The sequence below is a fragment of the Sus scrofa genome, chromosome 2 (assembly GCF_054392235.1).
Source record: "Sus scrofa isolate SSC_HxYL_T2T_F1_AM1 chromosome 2, Sscrofa_HxYL_maternal_Yorkshire_Landrace_v2.0, whole genome shotgun sequence".
In the NCBI taxonomy this organism is placed as follows: domain Eukaryota; kingdom Metazoa; phylum Chordata; class Mammalia; order Artiodactyla; family Suidae; genus Sus; species Sus scrofa.
Window position 1 is genome coordinate 29798866 of NC_139384.1, and position 16379 is coordinate 29815244.

The window sequence follows — 16379 nt, forward strand, 5'->3', positions numbered from 1 at the left end:
TATTCTCTCAGGCCCTCGAGGCAGGACTTCTGCTTACGAGCAAACGCCCTGGCACATAGGAAGCATTCCATAACGTATTCCACTTGCCAGTGGGGCAAAGGCCTGAGGCCCGACTGGGTTCTGAGAAGAGCAGAAACCAGTGGCCCTGGCCAGGCTGCCATCGTCCCAGACCATGACTAAAAGAATCCTCCAGGAAACGGGCTGGTTTCAGGTCAAGGGCAACATTTTACCAATTTGCAAAGTAGGAAAGATCATCTTTGTGCCACAAGGCACGCCGCTTCTGGCAACTGTTTTAAAAGTTTTCAAGTAAGTCTTTCCTAAGTTCTCAGTCCGTCCTCAGAACACTGTGGCTTTTCCTTCCTTCATTACTGGGGGGGTGGGGGTGGGGTGCGGGGAGTTGGGATTATTGGATGAAGAGAAGGAATGCAGCCTTGGTGCCGATCCAGTGGACTTTCGGCCAGGCTTCACACAGAATGAAGTAGCTGTTTGATTTAATGTCAACTTCCATGTGCCTCCCACCTTCCCCCGTTCATTAGATCTAGAAGATATATGGGCTGGGTTTGGGACTCAACAAATCAGTATTTATGGCTTGTGTTTTAGGCGTGCAAATCAGTGGCACTCAGATGCATAGTGCATTCATTTCAATGTACCTTTGTATTATTTGTGTAAGCCGCTCAAAACCTTAAAAAAAAAATGCTAGTTACTAGGAGGGATGTTTCTTTGCAGACCATTTTGCCCAACTAAAAGCCAACTTGCGTTAAATATTATTCAAAACAATTGAGAACAGTTTTCACTGCTGTGTCCGAGCCCCAGAGAGCACAGAGCCGTCACTGTCCTGGCCTGTGATCTTGCAGAGCAGACCTGCCAGCTTTATAGCCCACGGGTTCAGCCCACAAAGGGGTCTCCAGCTCTTGCTCCTTCCAGGCTGCAAATGTGCCTACAGCCCCTCACCCTCCGTGGAAGAGGCTGGCAGGAAGTAGAAGCTGGTCCACTTGGGATGAAGACATCAAAGGGGATTCTGATCCAATTAGAAAAGGATACTATTGTTCTCTGAATTCCCAAAGTTAGCAGGCTGTTATAAACACTGAGCCAGTTTCCTTGGGGATCGCTGTGGCATTGACTTAGATCTGAAGCTCATTGATATGCACACATCTTGACAGACCCCCGTCTCTCCTACTTGCAGGGAGCCTGGGAAGCTGGGCACCGCTCACTTCCTGTCTACGCCGCAGATGAAGGTTTTCAGGGTTCGTACAGTGGCTGTCAAATGCTGTTTTTCCTCAGTTGGTCTTAAGCGAGTGTTAGTCTCTTGCGTCTTAGAAAGAACAATATGAACATTTTATTGGGGGGAAATGTATAAGTTTCCATTTATAGCACTTCAGAGAATGAACATGGGAAATAGTTTAAGCTGGTAATTTTAGCCATTAGTCCCGACTGTGGAATTCCTGGAGACACTTAGCCATCTGTGTTTAAGTCCCAATTATTCTGTGCTCTCTGGCGCACACTTTTCTTGTGTCTCACTTGACAAGAGATAGCTGAGCCTTCCCTATTCCCAGTCCACAGTGGAACCTCTAACTCCAGCTACTTTTTTTTTTTTTTTTTGCTTTTTAGGGCCACACCCCTGGCATATGGAAGTTCCCAGGCGAGGGGTCGAATTGTAGCTGCAGCTGCTGGTCTACAGCCACAGTGACGCCAGATCTGAGCTTTTTCTGTGACCTACACCACAGCTCATGGCAACGTCGAATCCTTAACCCACTGAGCAGGGCCAGGATCAAACCCGAATCCTCATGGATACTAGTCGGGTTCTTTACTGCTGAACCACAATGGGAAATCCAGCTGCCCTCTTAAAAATGCAGATTACTGCCCTCAATGGGACTGGGCAAGAGACAGTAGCTACTCCCGCCCAAATGCAACCCCATTCTGCAAGGACACATGTCCACCCCTCCCAGTTGTTTCTATACTTTAATTCTCTAATTTTTCAAAATGCAGCTTTATTCTGAAACTCCATCCTTAGCACTAAGTTTGTGATGAACTTGTTTTTTTTTTCCCCAAACACACATTACGTGTTACTACTAATTTTTTTAATATGCAGCCAAGTACCACTGAATTTCCCAGCACTGCACTTAGCATAGTATTTCTTTTCTTTTCTTTCTTTTTTTTATCTTAGGGCTGCTCCTGTGGCATATGGAGATTTCCAGGCCAGGGGTCGAATAGGAGCTGTAACCGCTGGCCTACACCACAGCCACAGCAATGCCAGATCCGAGCCTCTTCTGCAGCCTACATACCCCACAGCTCATGGCAACGCCAGATCCTTAACCCACTGAGGAAGGCCAGGGAATGAACCTGCATCCTCATGGATACCAGTCAGTTTTTTGTTTTGTTTTGTTTTTTTCCTGAGCCACAACAGGCTCTCCAGTATTTCTTTAGTATAGGTGCCATTTGTCTGAAACAATGATTTAGGTATTACTTTGGGGAAATTAGAAGATGCAGTGGTTAATGAATCCGACTAGGAACCATGAGGTTGCTGGTTCGGTCCCTGCCCTTGCTCAGTGGGTTAAGGATCCAACGTTGTCATGAGCTGTGGTGTAGGTTGCAGACGTGGCTTGGATCTGGCATTGCTGTGGCTCTGGCGTAGGCTGGTGGCTACCGCTCTGATTGGACCCCTAGCCTGGGAACCTCCATATGCCGAGGAAGAGGCCCTAGAAAAGGCAAACACACACACACACACACACACACACAAGAAATGCAAAAACTCAAGACAAGAACATCATGGTTCTATACAAAAGTTAGGAATTTGCAGAGCCCTCTCTGAATCTAGAAAATGGAACGTTTAGAAGTATGGTTCAAGATAGAACCAAAATAAAGCTTGGAATAGAATCATTAGGATCTCTACACCATTTAAGATGTTTAATTATAAGGAAGGAAGGGAGGAAGAGGCTAAGAAAATGCTTCATTCATTCCAACAATCAGTCATGTGTCCCAGCTACTTGTATGTTTATACCCTAATATGAGTGTATTTGGCTCTCTCTTGCTCTCACTCTCTTTCAAATAAGCAGAACTTCAGTGGCCAGCAGGCTGGCCCATGTGTCTCAGGTGAACCCTCTTAGGCCAGCTACCCCAAACAGAGCAGTACCTCACCTAAGTAACCCTTATGAATGTACAATTCCATGTCCTATCCTTGGAACCTTATTACACATGACAGTCCTTTTTTTTTTTTTTTTTTTTTTTTCCCCTTCTGTTAAGGGATAGCTCTACCTATTTTGCCTGATAATATTCAATCATTGTAAAAAATTCAAGCAACCCAGAGGGTGCAACCGGATGCCATGATCCTACCCCCAGAGGGTGCAACTGGATTCCATGATCCTACCCCCAAACTTTAGCAATATTCATCCTTCTCATCTTCTATGATTTTTTTCATATCTCAATATATACTTTGAACCTTGGTGAAAAAAAAAAAACACATAAAATTTACCTTCTTAACCATTTTTAGTGTGCAGTTCTGTAGTGTTAAATATATTCACATTGTGTCAAACAAATTTTTCATTTGGCATATCCGAAGCTCTATACCTATTAAACAACTCCCCTTCTGCCCTCTCTCCAGCCCCTGGTAACCACTCTACTTGGTTCCTATGAATTTTACTACTTTAGATACCTTAGAATCAGACAATATTTGTCATTTTTGTGACTAGTTTATCTCACCTAGCCTGACATCCTCAAGGTTCATCCATGTTGTAGCATGCGACAGGATCTCCTTCCTTTTTAAGGCTGAATAATATTCCATGGTATGTATGGGCCACGGTTTGCTTATCCATTCAACCACTGGTGATCACTTGGGTCGTATCAGTCTCTTGGCTATTGTGAGAGTAGTGCTGCTATGAACATGGATATGCAAATAATCTCTTCCCGACACTGTTTTTAGTTCTTTTGGAGGTATACCCAGAAGTGGGGCTGCTAGAGCACATGGTAGTTCTGTTTTGAATATTTTGAGGCATTTACATGCTATTTTCCACAGTGGTGGTACCATTTTACAGTCATACCAACCGTGCACATAGGGTTGCATTTTCCCCACATCCTGTCCCACACTTGCTATTTTCTGATTTTTTTTTTTTTTTTTTTTGGTCTTTTTGCTATTTCTTTGGGCCGCTCCCGTGGCATATGGAGGTTCCCAGGCTAGGGGTCCAATCAGAGCTGTAGCCACCGGCCTGTGCCAGAGCCACAGCAACGCGGGATCCGAGCCGCGTCTGCAACCTACACCACAGCTCACGGCAACGCTGGATCCTTAACCCACTGAGCAAGGGCAGGGACCGAACCCGCAACCTCATGGTTCCTAGTCGGATTCGTTAACCACTGCGCCACGACGGGAACTCCTGATTTTTTTTTTTTAATTGTTATTTCCCCAATACAGTTTCTTTTTTACACGTACATGTATGCATTCTTTTTTCTCACATTATCATGCTCCATCATAAGCAACTAGACATAGTTCCCCGGGCTGCACAGCTGATTTTTGGATAGTAGTCGTCTGGATGGGTAGGTCATTGTATATCCTTCCTGTCTTTATGTCTGTGGAGATGCACCTTTAAAACAAGTGTGATCATATTATATGTGCTTTCTTTATGGAAAATGGCTTCTCTCTCTTGCTAGGTTTTTGTAAAAAGCTATTAACCTGCATAAATATTTTAATTCTTAATGTCAAGGGACTAAAACAGGCTAAAGCAGAAGACTAGGTTGGGCTTTGTTTTGTTCTATTCGACCCGGTATGTTTTAACCCCTGTTACAATGAATCCGTTTGGAATCATCTTTCAATTCTGTTTTTGTGTATGAAAAAAAAATTTTTTTTTTTTTGGTCTTTTTGCCATTTCTTGGGGCGCTCCCGCGGCATATGGAGTTCCCAGGGTAGGGGTCTAATCAGAGCCATGGCCGCTGGTCTACACCAGAGCCACAGCAACGCAGGATCCGAGCCGTGTCTGCGACCTATACCACAGCTCACGGCAACGCCAGGTCCTTAACCCACTGAGCAAGGGCAGGGACCGAACCCGCAACTTCATGGTTCCTAGTCGGAGTCATTAACCACTGAGCCACGATGGGAACTCGTGAAAATTTTTATAGTACAAACTTGGGGGCCTTTTTCAAATTTCCATCGTAGAGTCAAGTCAATACAACTGATTTGCTGTGACTTAGGAGTCCTTTTCAAAGGTCTTCAGGGTCTAGGCCTTTCATCTTTGGGAATTTGTTTCTCATGAAGGTGTTGAAGGGAAGGCGGTTGGAAATAGTGGAAACTGGAGTCAGCTGCCGGCCCTGCCCAAAGGCCATTCTCATTTCAACTTTAACAAAACCAAAGCTGGGAGGGCCACACAACACTTACCTGGTTTGAATTGGGCTCATAGGTGCAATTTGACATCTCCTCTGAAGCCATGGTCCTTTGTTGGGATAGTCTTTGCCTTTGCCATCTCTCAGGTTTTAGTTACCTTCCCCTGCCCCCTGCCTTGTTTAGGCCCCAGGCTATAGTGCTCCTGGCTCATGTCCCGGGCCCTACTCTGGCTCCTGCCAGGAAGGACCATCGATCGCATCAGTTGACTTTAGTAAACCACTTGAATAGGAAGGAAGATTTGGGGTCAGGGTAGCCTCAAGTTAGAGCGTGAGCAGCGTGGGTTTGTGGGGTCTCAAGAATGCCATGAGTGTTCTGGTGGTCCTGGAGTCAGGCTTGGGTAGATTCCAGCTCTGCTGCTTACCAGTTGTATGTCTGCAGGAGGCAAAGTGCTTTGCCTGTCGAAGCCTCGCCTTCTACCTCTGAGAGTGGTAGAAGGATAAAGGGTTTTCATGAGATTGGGAACATGCCCAGCTCAGAGCCCAGCACATGGTCAGCCCTGTAGCTTTTGGGACTTAGAGACCTTGTGGACATGCCATGGTGGATACTCCTACAAGTCATGGCAAAATGTTGTGTTGATGTGCACTTTATTTTTCCTGGGGAGAGGATCCATTACCTTTCGTGAGATTCTCAACACAGACCACGACAGCGTAGGGACGCTGGTGTTCAGGGCTGCTGAGGAAGTTGTCCCAGGACCCAGAGGTTGACGAATTGACACGCAGGGCCTCCTAGACCTGGAAGGGCAAAGTCGAGTTTGGTTCGTTCTTTCCATCCCCGTCAGAACTTGACTGATCATAGATTTATGCAGTTGACCCACTTTCTCCAAGGGCAGAGCCAGTTTTCCAGGCGGTGCCGATGTCAGAATTGGAAAAGCAGATTCTCAGTCAGCCAACGTGACCTCTGCAAGAATGGCCGTGTTGCTGGCTTTCCATTTGAAGGCAGGGATAGGGGCAGGGGTATGTGATGAATAACCCCAGAGGGACTGTGACGGTCACTGCTGATGTTATGACCAGATGCAGGAGCGTCTAGAAGAGGAAGGCTGTGCCTCATGAAGGGGCCATACAGGAGAGCGTTTCTGGTGTTTGGTGCTGCGACCCCTCCCTCCACCTCCCTTGTGCACCCGGAGGGGGATTTCTACAGCAGCGTGGAAGCCCGGCTCCTAGGGCAGTGGCCTTGGGCACATGGCTGAGGGTTGTCTTTCACAGTCAACCCCTGTGCCCCTGTGAGTCCCTAACCACCCCTTCCCATGTCACCCTTCCCTGGGCTGAAAACATGACTCAGAAGATTAATGAGGCAATGGGAAAATACCGCATCCAGTGCTCTGTCCCTCTGTTCCTTTCCCACAGACCTGATCCAGAGCCATCACAGAACTTGGAAAGGGCACTTGGCTTCTAGGGAACCAGCTATTGGAAATCTTTCACGACTCTTGCACTTAGAACACCCCCCAGTTGTGTCCTCAGTTCTGGCTCGTGTGCTTTGTTTATGCAACAGGTGTTTTTAGATGAGGGACTAGAAATTGGTGGAGAAAAAGTCAGATGGGTTCAAGGATGGATAGTGGGACAGACAGATGAATAGATGTGTGATAAATACGAATAGTCAAATGTAAGGGACAAACTCTGGTCCACATGGTGGCTATCCAGGTGTTCATTGTAAAATGCTTTCAATATCGCTGTGTGTTTGAAGATTTTAATAATCGAATGTGGTTGGAAATGAGATGAAGTGTTCGGGTGTAAAAACTCTGGGGATTTTGTGAATTGGGGATTCCACATCTCCTCCCACCCTCCACCATGGTTTCCCCATTGTTTTCAAGTTCTGTCTTCATGGCCTAGTCACTGTTAGGGACACTCGGGGGCATGTTCTAAGTGATGTGGATACAATAGTGGCAAGAGTGTCCTCTGACTGTGGGACACATGCGCTTTCATTATTTCGAGGGCAGATCGGACAAGCCCTTGTGAAAAAAGTTCTATGTGGAGTTCCCACTGTGGCTCAGTGGTTTCATGAAGTATCTGGTATCATGAGGACTTGGGTTCCATCCCTGGCCCTGCTCATTGGGTTAAGGATCCATTGTTGCTATGGTGTCAGCTGGCCCGGGCTGTCGACCCCTAGCCTAGGAACTTCAATATGCCACGGGTGCAGCCCTAAAAAGCAAAAAAAAAAAAAAAAAAAAAATTCTATAGAAAAAAAATTTTTTTAAATGATCACGGAAACACAGAGTGAGGAGGGGGCTTGAGCTGCTGTGTACTGAGGGTTCAGGAATGGCCCTTCCAAGGAAGAGGCATCTGAGCCAAGATCTGAGTGACCAGGAGGCACTAGCCTTGCAAGGATGAAGGCAGGGGCACAGCACAGGTGGGGAGAAGCTTCCACAGAGGCCCAGTGGCGGTACACACTAGCGGACCGGAGGGAAGGAAAGAAGGCCAGTGGGTGAGAGGAGAGTGGTTGAGAGACAGGTCAGGGGAGGTAGCCAAGGCTTACAAGGTATGGAATTGGAATGTTCTTCCAATTTCAGGAGGCAGCCAAGCTCGGGGGGCGGGGGTGCAGGTGCGGTTCCTGCAGGGCAGACCTCAGGGTACCATTCACCTTGCAAATGACGACTGAGGGTCCCCAAAGTCGAATAATGTATGTTAGGGCCCTGGCTTGGGCAGAGAGGCTGTGTGTGTTGCATAAAAACTGTCTCCAAACACTGGAAGAGGTTTAAAAAAGATCTATTTGGTGACTGGGGTCAGCTGATCATTCATAGCTGTAGAATTTTCCCACCCCCATCCCAGGAGCTCAGTTCCATTGATGCATATATTTTTGTAATTATCATACAGTAAAATGGGCTCTGGGGGACGTTTATACTGTTCTATTGTATACATTTGGATAACCACTGCCACAGTCAAGATACAGAACAGCTCCCTCACCCCAAAAAGCTTCCCCCTGCTAGGCTTAATAGTCACAGCACCCCCTTCCCCCACCCGAGACAACCACGGATCTGTTCTCCATCAGTGTGGTTCTGTCTTTTGAAAGCATCATACACATGGACTCCTGCAGTGTGTAACTTTTTGAGGTTTGCTTCTTTCATGTAGCACAGTGCCCACGAAATATGTTTTTAAGCCCCAAAGGGCATGTTGAGAATGATAGTCAAATAGCTTTTGTTTTTCTGGGCGTGAGGGAAGCAGGGGAAAGGCAGCATGAAAATGGCAACTGATGGTGAGAACCAAAAACAGGAGTGGGGGACGCAGAGGTGGGCACTGGGGAAAGGATGAGAGGAGAATGAACCTGGTGTGGAATGGGAGGTTGCATCAAGCTGTCTCCTGGAAAGGTTTGGTGTCAATCTTTGCTTTTCCCCCAAGAAACCTCGGGTACAGGAGGTTGGGTTATGGAGTTGAATTTATTTGGAGAACGTGCCCACAGGGCTGACTCCTGCCAGGTACACGGGAGTCCAGGACCAAGGCTGCGCTTTGGGTTCCATTCCATCCAAAATACAAGCTGCGGGGGGGGGGGGGGGGCAACTTTTGGCTTAAACAGGAAACAGTGGACTAAAAGGAGAGGAGCACTGTTGCCTCCCTGTGACCTGGGTCCCCATTCCTGAAAAGTCGTGAGAGGCCGGCCGGGCTGCTGGCTTGGGCTGGGAGAAGGGCTGGTGAGCTCTGGCCAGTTCTCGACAAAGCCAGACTCCCTGAGTGGATCTAGCGGTTTGTGCACATGTGTGACGGGCTGAGTGTGACAGGACCGAAGGGCGGGGCCGTGAGCCCCTCTGCTTCTGGAGCTCCCACCCTCCTCGTGCCTCTCTGAGATCACGTGTGCCGAACGACTTTGTAAGCCCCAAACCTATTGCGGTCTTTTCATTGTTCTTGTCCATTTCTGCACCTTCCTGGTTAAGAGGCCTGCACGATCATTAAAGGAGGGGAGTAAGAAAAGGCCAACCTGTTTTTCCATTAGCGAGGATGCCTTGCCGGGTTCCTCTGGTTACCGCCGGAGCAAAGCACACACCGGGTCCCGCTGCATAATGACAGGTCCTCAGAGACCCCCCGATAGTGATCGATAGTGGCCGCCTAGCTCTGGGGCTCGCATAATGAGCTGTGCGGCCCCGCCAGGGTTGCCAGCCTGCCTCGGGAAAGCCTCCCCTCCCCCACTGTCCACTTCTACAACAAATGTCCCCTCCCCACCCGCCACCGCCACCGTGGTGGGGTTTCCCTTTGATTGGCAGAGGCCCTGTTATTTCCGCCTGGGCTGCCTGACAGCCTCTCCGCCCGGTCTAATTATGCCGGCTCTATTCTCGGGTCCTGGCGACCCCAGGAAGGCTTTATCAGATTGTCCAACTGACCGTGACCAGATCTCCAGCACCTGCCTCCCTTGCTGATTGAGGAGGGAAGGTGTTTATACGCAGCCGAGCCCGGGGCTGATTGACTGGCCAGGGTCCTGGGCCGAGGACCCACCGTCTGAGTGTCAGTGATGAAAAATGGAGCCGGCCTCGCCACCCAGCCTCATTAACGCCCCTCGGGGTCCAGGCAGTATCAAGTGGGGTGTGTGCAAGCCCAGTGCCTGCTGCCATGGCTCGGGCCCTCGGGGACAGGTGTCCAGCTGCAGCAGTGTTGCTTGGGTCCATCTCTTACCATTTTCATTGTCCTCTCTCCTTCGTTCCTGCTCGGGTTACCCATTCTCTGCTTCCTGTTCATGCTTCTCTAATCCATCCTCACTGTGGCTTCTCACCTTTGTCTTCCACCCTCACACCTTTCTTCCAGGGGCAGTTTTCAGAGCAGCCAGTCAGAATTCCTGTTTGGGGGTTGATTTGTTGATGCGACGAGGGTTCTGCTTCTGAGTCCTTGGGGTTGCCTGTCTTTTTCCGGCACCCCACGGGTGTTTCTGGTTCTACACAGAATTTCTGGAAGGCAGCCCAAGCAGTGGGGCAGCTCCCTCAGGTAAATGGCCCATTTTGATAGGAACATTAAATTAGCGAGGTCCTTTAGGCTTTTGCTAATTGATCACCAGTAGCCTGAGAGAAGGTGAAGAGCTTTCCAAAGGCCAGGCTATTTCTGCCCTCTTGGATGATGGGGTTTGGCCCATCGCCTCATTTAACCTCAGCATCCCTGGGCTAAGCCGAGTTCTCTGAGAATCATGGGGAGGGCTTTACTGCTCCAAGTGGGCTCTCTGGACCAGCTGCAGCATCACCTAGGAGCTTATTAGAAATGCAGAATCTCAGGCCCCACCCCAGACCTCCTGACTCAGAGTCTCTGTTGCGTGCAGGGATCGTGTGTTTACTGCAGTTGGGGAAACTCTGTACCAGGACATAAGTCTGGTAAGGAAGCCTTCCTTTGGATTTGCCAAGAAGTGAGAAAACTCAGCAACTTTCATCAAACTGGCTGGTGAAGAGTTCTCCCTTCCTTCTGGCTGGGGGAGGACCTGGTCAGGAAACAACCAGTTTGTAGTGTTTGCCAAGATTAAGGAACCAAATACAGGTTTTGGGCCTCCGGGACTACATTTCTTGGCAGTTTCTCCTTATTCTCAAGGAAACGTTTTGACCATCTGAGAAACAGTGTCCTCTAGGGCCAGCTTGGATGGTACCCTCTGGCTTGGCTGGTGACGATTTTTATGTCTTGACCCATGCCTTAAATGACTACTACTTGCCTTTGGTTAAATTTGAAACTTTGAAGCTTGGGTTTATGGGATGGTATTTTTTTTTTCCCTCAGTATGTATTTTAACATACACTAAATGGAATTTGCTCCTTGCTTCCTGAACCAAAAGAAAGCCTTTTAAGTAACTTTTATTGTACAACTACTATGTTTAAGGTAGACACCATTTTAAAATATGGATCATCAAAAAAGAAGCAGACTGGAGTTCCTGTTGTGGCTCAGCGGTCAACGAACCCAACTAGGAATCATGAGGTTGCAGGTTCAATCCCTGGCCTCACTCAGTGGGTTGAGGATCCGGTGTTGCCATGAGCTGTGGTGTAGGTGCAGATGTGGTGTAGGTGTGGTGTAGATGCAGCTCTGATCTTGAGTTGCTGTGGCTGTGATGTAGGCCGGTGGCTACAGCTCCCATTTGACCCCTAACCTGGGAACCTCCATATACCTCCGGTGTGGCTCTTAAAAAAAAAAAACAAAAAAAACCCCAGCAGACTAAAGTCGTCTCTACTCTCACAGTTGAAGATAGTGTCTTCAAGGTGCTGGGGCAAGTACAGAGGTTTTCATTACAAATTGTGATCCTGTTGAGGTCTATCCCGACGGGGCTTTTTCTATAAACCTGCATCGTTGGAAACACCTCATAGTGCAACTCTGTGGTTTCCTTTACTCATAGAACTAAACTACATGTTAGATCTGTGGGGAAGAACTACAAGACAGCTGCTAAATAAACTACAAAAAACCTAACAGGGAAACCTTTTTTGTCTTGAGTACTGGCCTATCCCAAGGATCTGTACTGTTGCAGGGTGTGATAGTTTAGGAGTGAATATGATTTGAACTGAATGCATGTTTGAAAGTGGGGAATTTTGAAGTGGGTCCATAGATCATTGACACGAAAGAAGCCCCACTGAAACAACAGTGGCCTGACATGACATGTGGTTCATGTATGCACCGAGCAAAAATTCTTTTTGAAGGGGCTACCTTGAAGGTAATGATGGAAGTATTGAAAGGACCCAAAACATGGGCGAAAGCAGTGCAAAGAGAATCCTTAAAAGTTTATTGACTTAAATAATTTTATCTATGTTATGCATAATAATAAAAAAAAAACCTTTAAAAAATGTGATCTCTCCATACCATTTTAGAACCTGGTTTTCTTCAAGATATTGCTCAATATGTTATCAGTATCTTTACAAGTCATGAAATAGAGCTCTTCTACATTTTTTTTTTTTTTTTGGCCACAGTGTAATGCAGCTTAATGTGGGATCTCAGACCAGGAATTGAACCCAGGCCACAGCGGTTGAAAGCTCTGAATCCTAACAACTAGGCCACCAGGGAACTCCCTACATATTCATTTTTAATGCCTTACAAAGTGTTGCATTATACAGGATGTTCTGTTTAATGGATTTATATAATTCATCACCCACTTATGGGCATTTGGGTTTATAGTGTTTTCTGTTACATCAGCATTGCCATGAACTTCATCTGTAGCAAAATATTCGCAAATGGTCTTCATGATTTATTTAGAATAATTTTTGAATACATATATATATAGAGAGACAATGTTCCAAAAACGAGAAGGTTGACTATGAGTCTCGATTCCATCCTGAGATGTAGCTTTATTATGTGTCTATTAACATCAACCTCAGATGACTAAGCCCCCAGTATACTGGAATGAGGTGGTGCAGCTTCATTGTGGCAGATGGCTTTTAGGAGTCATCTGGATTTTCTGAAGAAAACAAATTATTTGGGTTCTGCAGCTCAGTGGCCCTCCCAGCAGGCAGCCACAGAGGGCCGTGCTAGAACGTCAAAGTCTGGTTGGCAAGGCATCAGTGATAGTTATAGGACTGTCTCAACAGAAGGGACCAGGGGAGGTACAGAGGCTCTTGTAAGTGACTGGGAAGCATGACGCTATAGATACGTGCTGACGCCAAACCCTGGAGAGAAGCGATCCAAGGCTTGGGTGGTGTGGGTGGCTATGCGAAAAGGGGAACTAGAGGTGGTTTCTAGCCAGGGCAGTGCTGGCAGCCAGGATGGAAGAGGGCCATGGCCTCCATACCAAGGGTAGATAAGGATTCACGAGCTAGCCTGGGTAGAACCAAGATCTGCTGTCTCAGGTGGGGGAGGGGGGCAGGTGTTGGAGAACTTCCCCTGTACACGGAAGGAACATCAGAACCTAGATGCCCACGCCTGCCCTGGCAGAGAGTCTACTGGGTGTCCTGCCGTTGCTAAGCCTGTGGTTTGGGGTGGAGGTTCTCGTTCCTGGAGTGCCAAGAACTTAGCGGCAGTATGTTCCCCTCCAGAAGGCAGCTCCGGCCACTTAAATGCCACCACCTCTTCCTGGCTGGGAGGTGTTGCCTCTGCAGTGTTGCTTTATGTGTGGCACAACCCGGGCTTTCCCATTTTCTTCACTATGCTGTGATTAGTTATGTGCTGTAGTTCTATTTTCTCCGGAAAAGCAGGATGATGTAGGGACAGCCGCCAGGGATTGTGAGTCCACCAAGCTCTTCACTTAGCCTGCTGCCTCCTCCAATTACTGACTCACCTTTGGGTAGGTTACTTCTCTGAGCCTGAGGGTCCTCATTTATAAAATAGGGTGGTTGTAAGGATGAGAAGTGATGACATCGGAAGTAGCTAGCTGGATAGTAAGCTTAAATTGCCTTTTTTTTTTTTTTTTTTTTTTTTTTGCTTTTGCTTTTTCAGGGCTGTATCCGCGGCGTATGGAGGTTCCCAGGCTAGGGAATGAATCGGAACTACAGCTGCTGGCCTACGCCACTGGCACAGCCATGCCAGATCTGAGCATTGCTGTCTGCAATCGACACCACAGCTCATACAATGCCAGATCCTAACCCACTGAGCAAGGCCAGGGATCGAACCCTCATCCTCATGGATAATAGTCGGATTCGCTGCTGTCGCTGAGCCATGACGGGAACTCTTTGCCCGTTTTTATTGAAGACTTAATGAGTCTAGTCTGTAAGAGTTGATGGATCGTTATTTGTGGGCAGATCCCACTAGCCATGCCTGTTAGGTTATAATGGGGGCCCTGAGGCCAAAAGGCTTAGGACAGCCAGCCCGCCTCCTGCCTCCCAGACCTGGGCTGGGAAGACAGTCATGGCCAACAGATGATTGAGCTGTGCCTTTCTCACAAGGAGAGAGAGAGAGGGCTCCAGGGGAGCTATCGGAGCTCGGAAGTTGCTGGGTCACTGGAGACTTGAGGAAGGCCTCTGACCCGCACAGGGAGGACCAGTGAAGGTCTCCTCTCTGACTTGGATGCTGGAGCCAGAACAGCCCACCAGGCAGGTGGCGGATTCACTGCCCAGGATCTTGGCCTGGCCTCAGCATCAGCTCCAGGCTCATCCCCATCTTCCTTTTGCCGCGTTGTGTAGTCCATTGGTCAACCCTGCACACGCCAGGGTCCCATCCAGGCTTCATCCTTTCTGTTTGTGACTTTTGGCAAGTCCTTAACCGTGTCGTGACTCAGTTCTCATCTATACAGTGGGGACCATAGTACCTACCCCAGGGAGTTCCCACTGTGGCTCGGAGGGTTGATAACCCAACATAGTGTCCTTGAGGATGTGGGTGAAGCATCTGGCATTGCCATAAGCTGTGGTGTGGGTCAAAGACGCAGCTTGGATCTGGCATTGCTGTGGCTGTGGCATAGGCCTGCAGCTATAGCTCTGATTCTACCCCTAGCCTGTAAACTTCCATAGGCCGCCAGTAGGGCCCTAAAAAGAAAGAAGAATAAATAAAAGAGACCATAGGGTCTCGCTGAGGTTCAATTGAGTTTATTTACAAAAAGCATTTAGAGTAGTAACTGATAGAAGGCATTTTCTTTATCAGTGTTCGCTAATGCTGTCTGTCTGCCTCAGGCCTTTCATCTCAGCATCTTTCTTCTTGAGAGCAGAATCCTGTCTGATCCATTTAACCCCCACAAAGTAAGGATTCCTAAATATTTGTTGGAGGCTCAGGCTAGGATCCCAGATAGACCTGGGTTCAAATCCTAACTTTGCCCCCGTCTGTGGACCTTTGACTTCTCCGGCCTCATCTGCAAAATGAAGTAAAATAGACTCTTCTGAGGTTTTAGTGAAGATTAGACACATGTAAATACATGACAGTAGTGAGCTTTCAGGAAATAGTGGTGCCATTGCTGACGAGGGCAATAGTGCCCCAGTGATGCTCGGTCTACCTCATTAAGTAGGTGCTATGTGCATTTTTTTCAGGTTTCATTTTGCAGTAAGAGGATGATTGCTGGTTTCTGTTTAGTTTTCCCCAGTGACTGTCAGAATGTAGCAAGTCAAACAGGACACCTGAGCTAAAGGCATCCTTTCCCACCTCTCATAGCCAGGCCCAGAGAGCTGCATTGTTTTGTTTTATGTTTTTTTGTTTTGTTTTGTTTTGCTTTTTCAGAGATGCACTCACAGCCTATGGAAGTTCCAGGCTAGGGGTGGAATCGGAGCTAGCCTACGCCACAGCCACACAGGATCTGAGCCATGTCTTCAACCTACACCACAGCTCACGACAACACCAGATCCTTAACCCACGGAGTGAGGCCAGGGATCCAACCCACATCCTCATGGATCCGAGTCAGATTCATATCTACTTCGCCACAACAGGAACTCCCCAGAGCTGCATTTCTGTATGTACTTTTCACACAAAAGCCATCATCAGATATCAGATCACCCTGGGGTTAACTGTGGCCTTTGGAGTTCACTGGGCATCCATAGTGGCCAGGATCATTGGGCATCTTCCCAACCTCTTTGTGGTGATAGCCTGGCTTGAAGCACCTTCCTGTTTCCAAGGTGGTGCCGAGGGTCCTGCTTGGAAATTACGATGCACAGCCTTGTGTGTGTGGTGATTTAGTTCTCACGGAGGTACCTGGGCCATGTCCGCTCCCACCAGGGTGTTGGCCATTTGGGAGACCTGGCAGGTAGTGAGCTCTGTTACTCAGAAGCTCTGACCCTACAGAAAGCTGGGGGTGAGGTGGAGTCAGATTGAGGACCCGACTCTGTCCACTGTGTGCCCACAGGGGCTGGTGACACTCAGCCATTCCCTTAGTGCATCACAATGGAAGCCAGCACATTGGACAGCTTTAGTTGGCTTCTCTGTGAGTTCAGGGTGGTGATTATTGAATAGAAAACTTCAGTATCAGCTAATCCCCCAAGTAATTCTCAGAATGCTGCTCATGTGAAGTGCACCACAAGAAAAGCTTCCATGGCCAAATGTGTTCAGAAAATGCCTTACACTCTCTTTCCTTCTTGGCGTTTTATAATACGCTTCTGCACATCAAGGCTCTGAGAAGTCCTGCAGTAAAGGAACAAACTTAACATTGTTTAACACAGTAATGCCCAAATAAAATTCACTGTGAACACACTTTTTTTTTTCTCGTGACATCTATTAATATCCCTAGGGGCTAGGTAAA

General features: G+C 47.8%; 1 protein-coding gene, 1 long non-coding RNA gene and 1 other non-coding gene across 8 annotated transcripts in view; 2 read left to right on the top strand and 1 right to left on the bottom strand.

The window, feature by feature from the left end:
• The window catches only part of ABTB2 (ankyrin repeat and BTB domain containing 2), a 202564-nt gene that overhangs the window by 60461 nt on the left and 125724 nt on the right, over window positions 1-16379 (top strand). The window lies entirely within an intron of this gene.
• Window positions 1282-9474, bottom strand: LOC146405308 (uncharacterized). The gene is made up of 3 exons (XR_014837113.1): window positions 9269-9474; window positions 5360-6096; window positions 1282-1312 (listed from the first exon to the last, which is right to left on the bottom strand). It is a non-coding gene; the product is annotated as an uncharacterized LOC146405308 (long non-coding RNA).
• LOC146405309 (small nucleolar RNA SNORA18) lies at window positions 11550-11685 on the top strand. Its single transcript, XR_014839249.1, has one exon. It is a non-coding gene; the product is annotated as a small nucleolar RNA SNORA18 (small nucleolar RNA).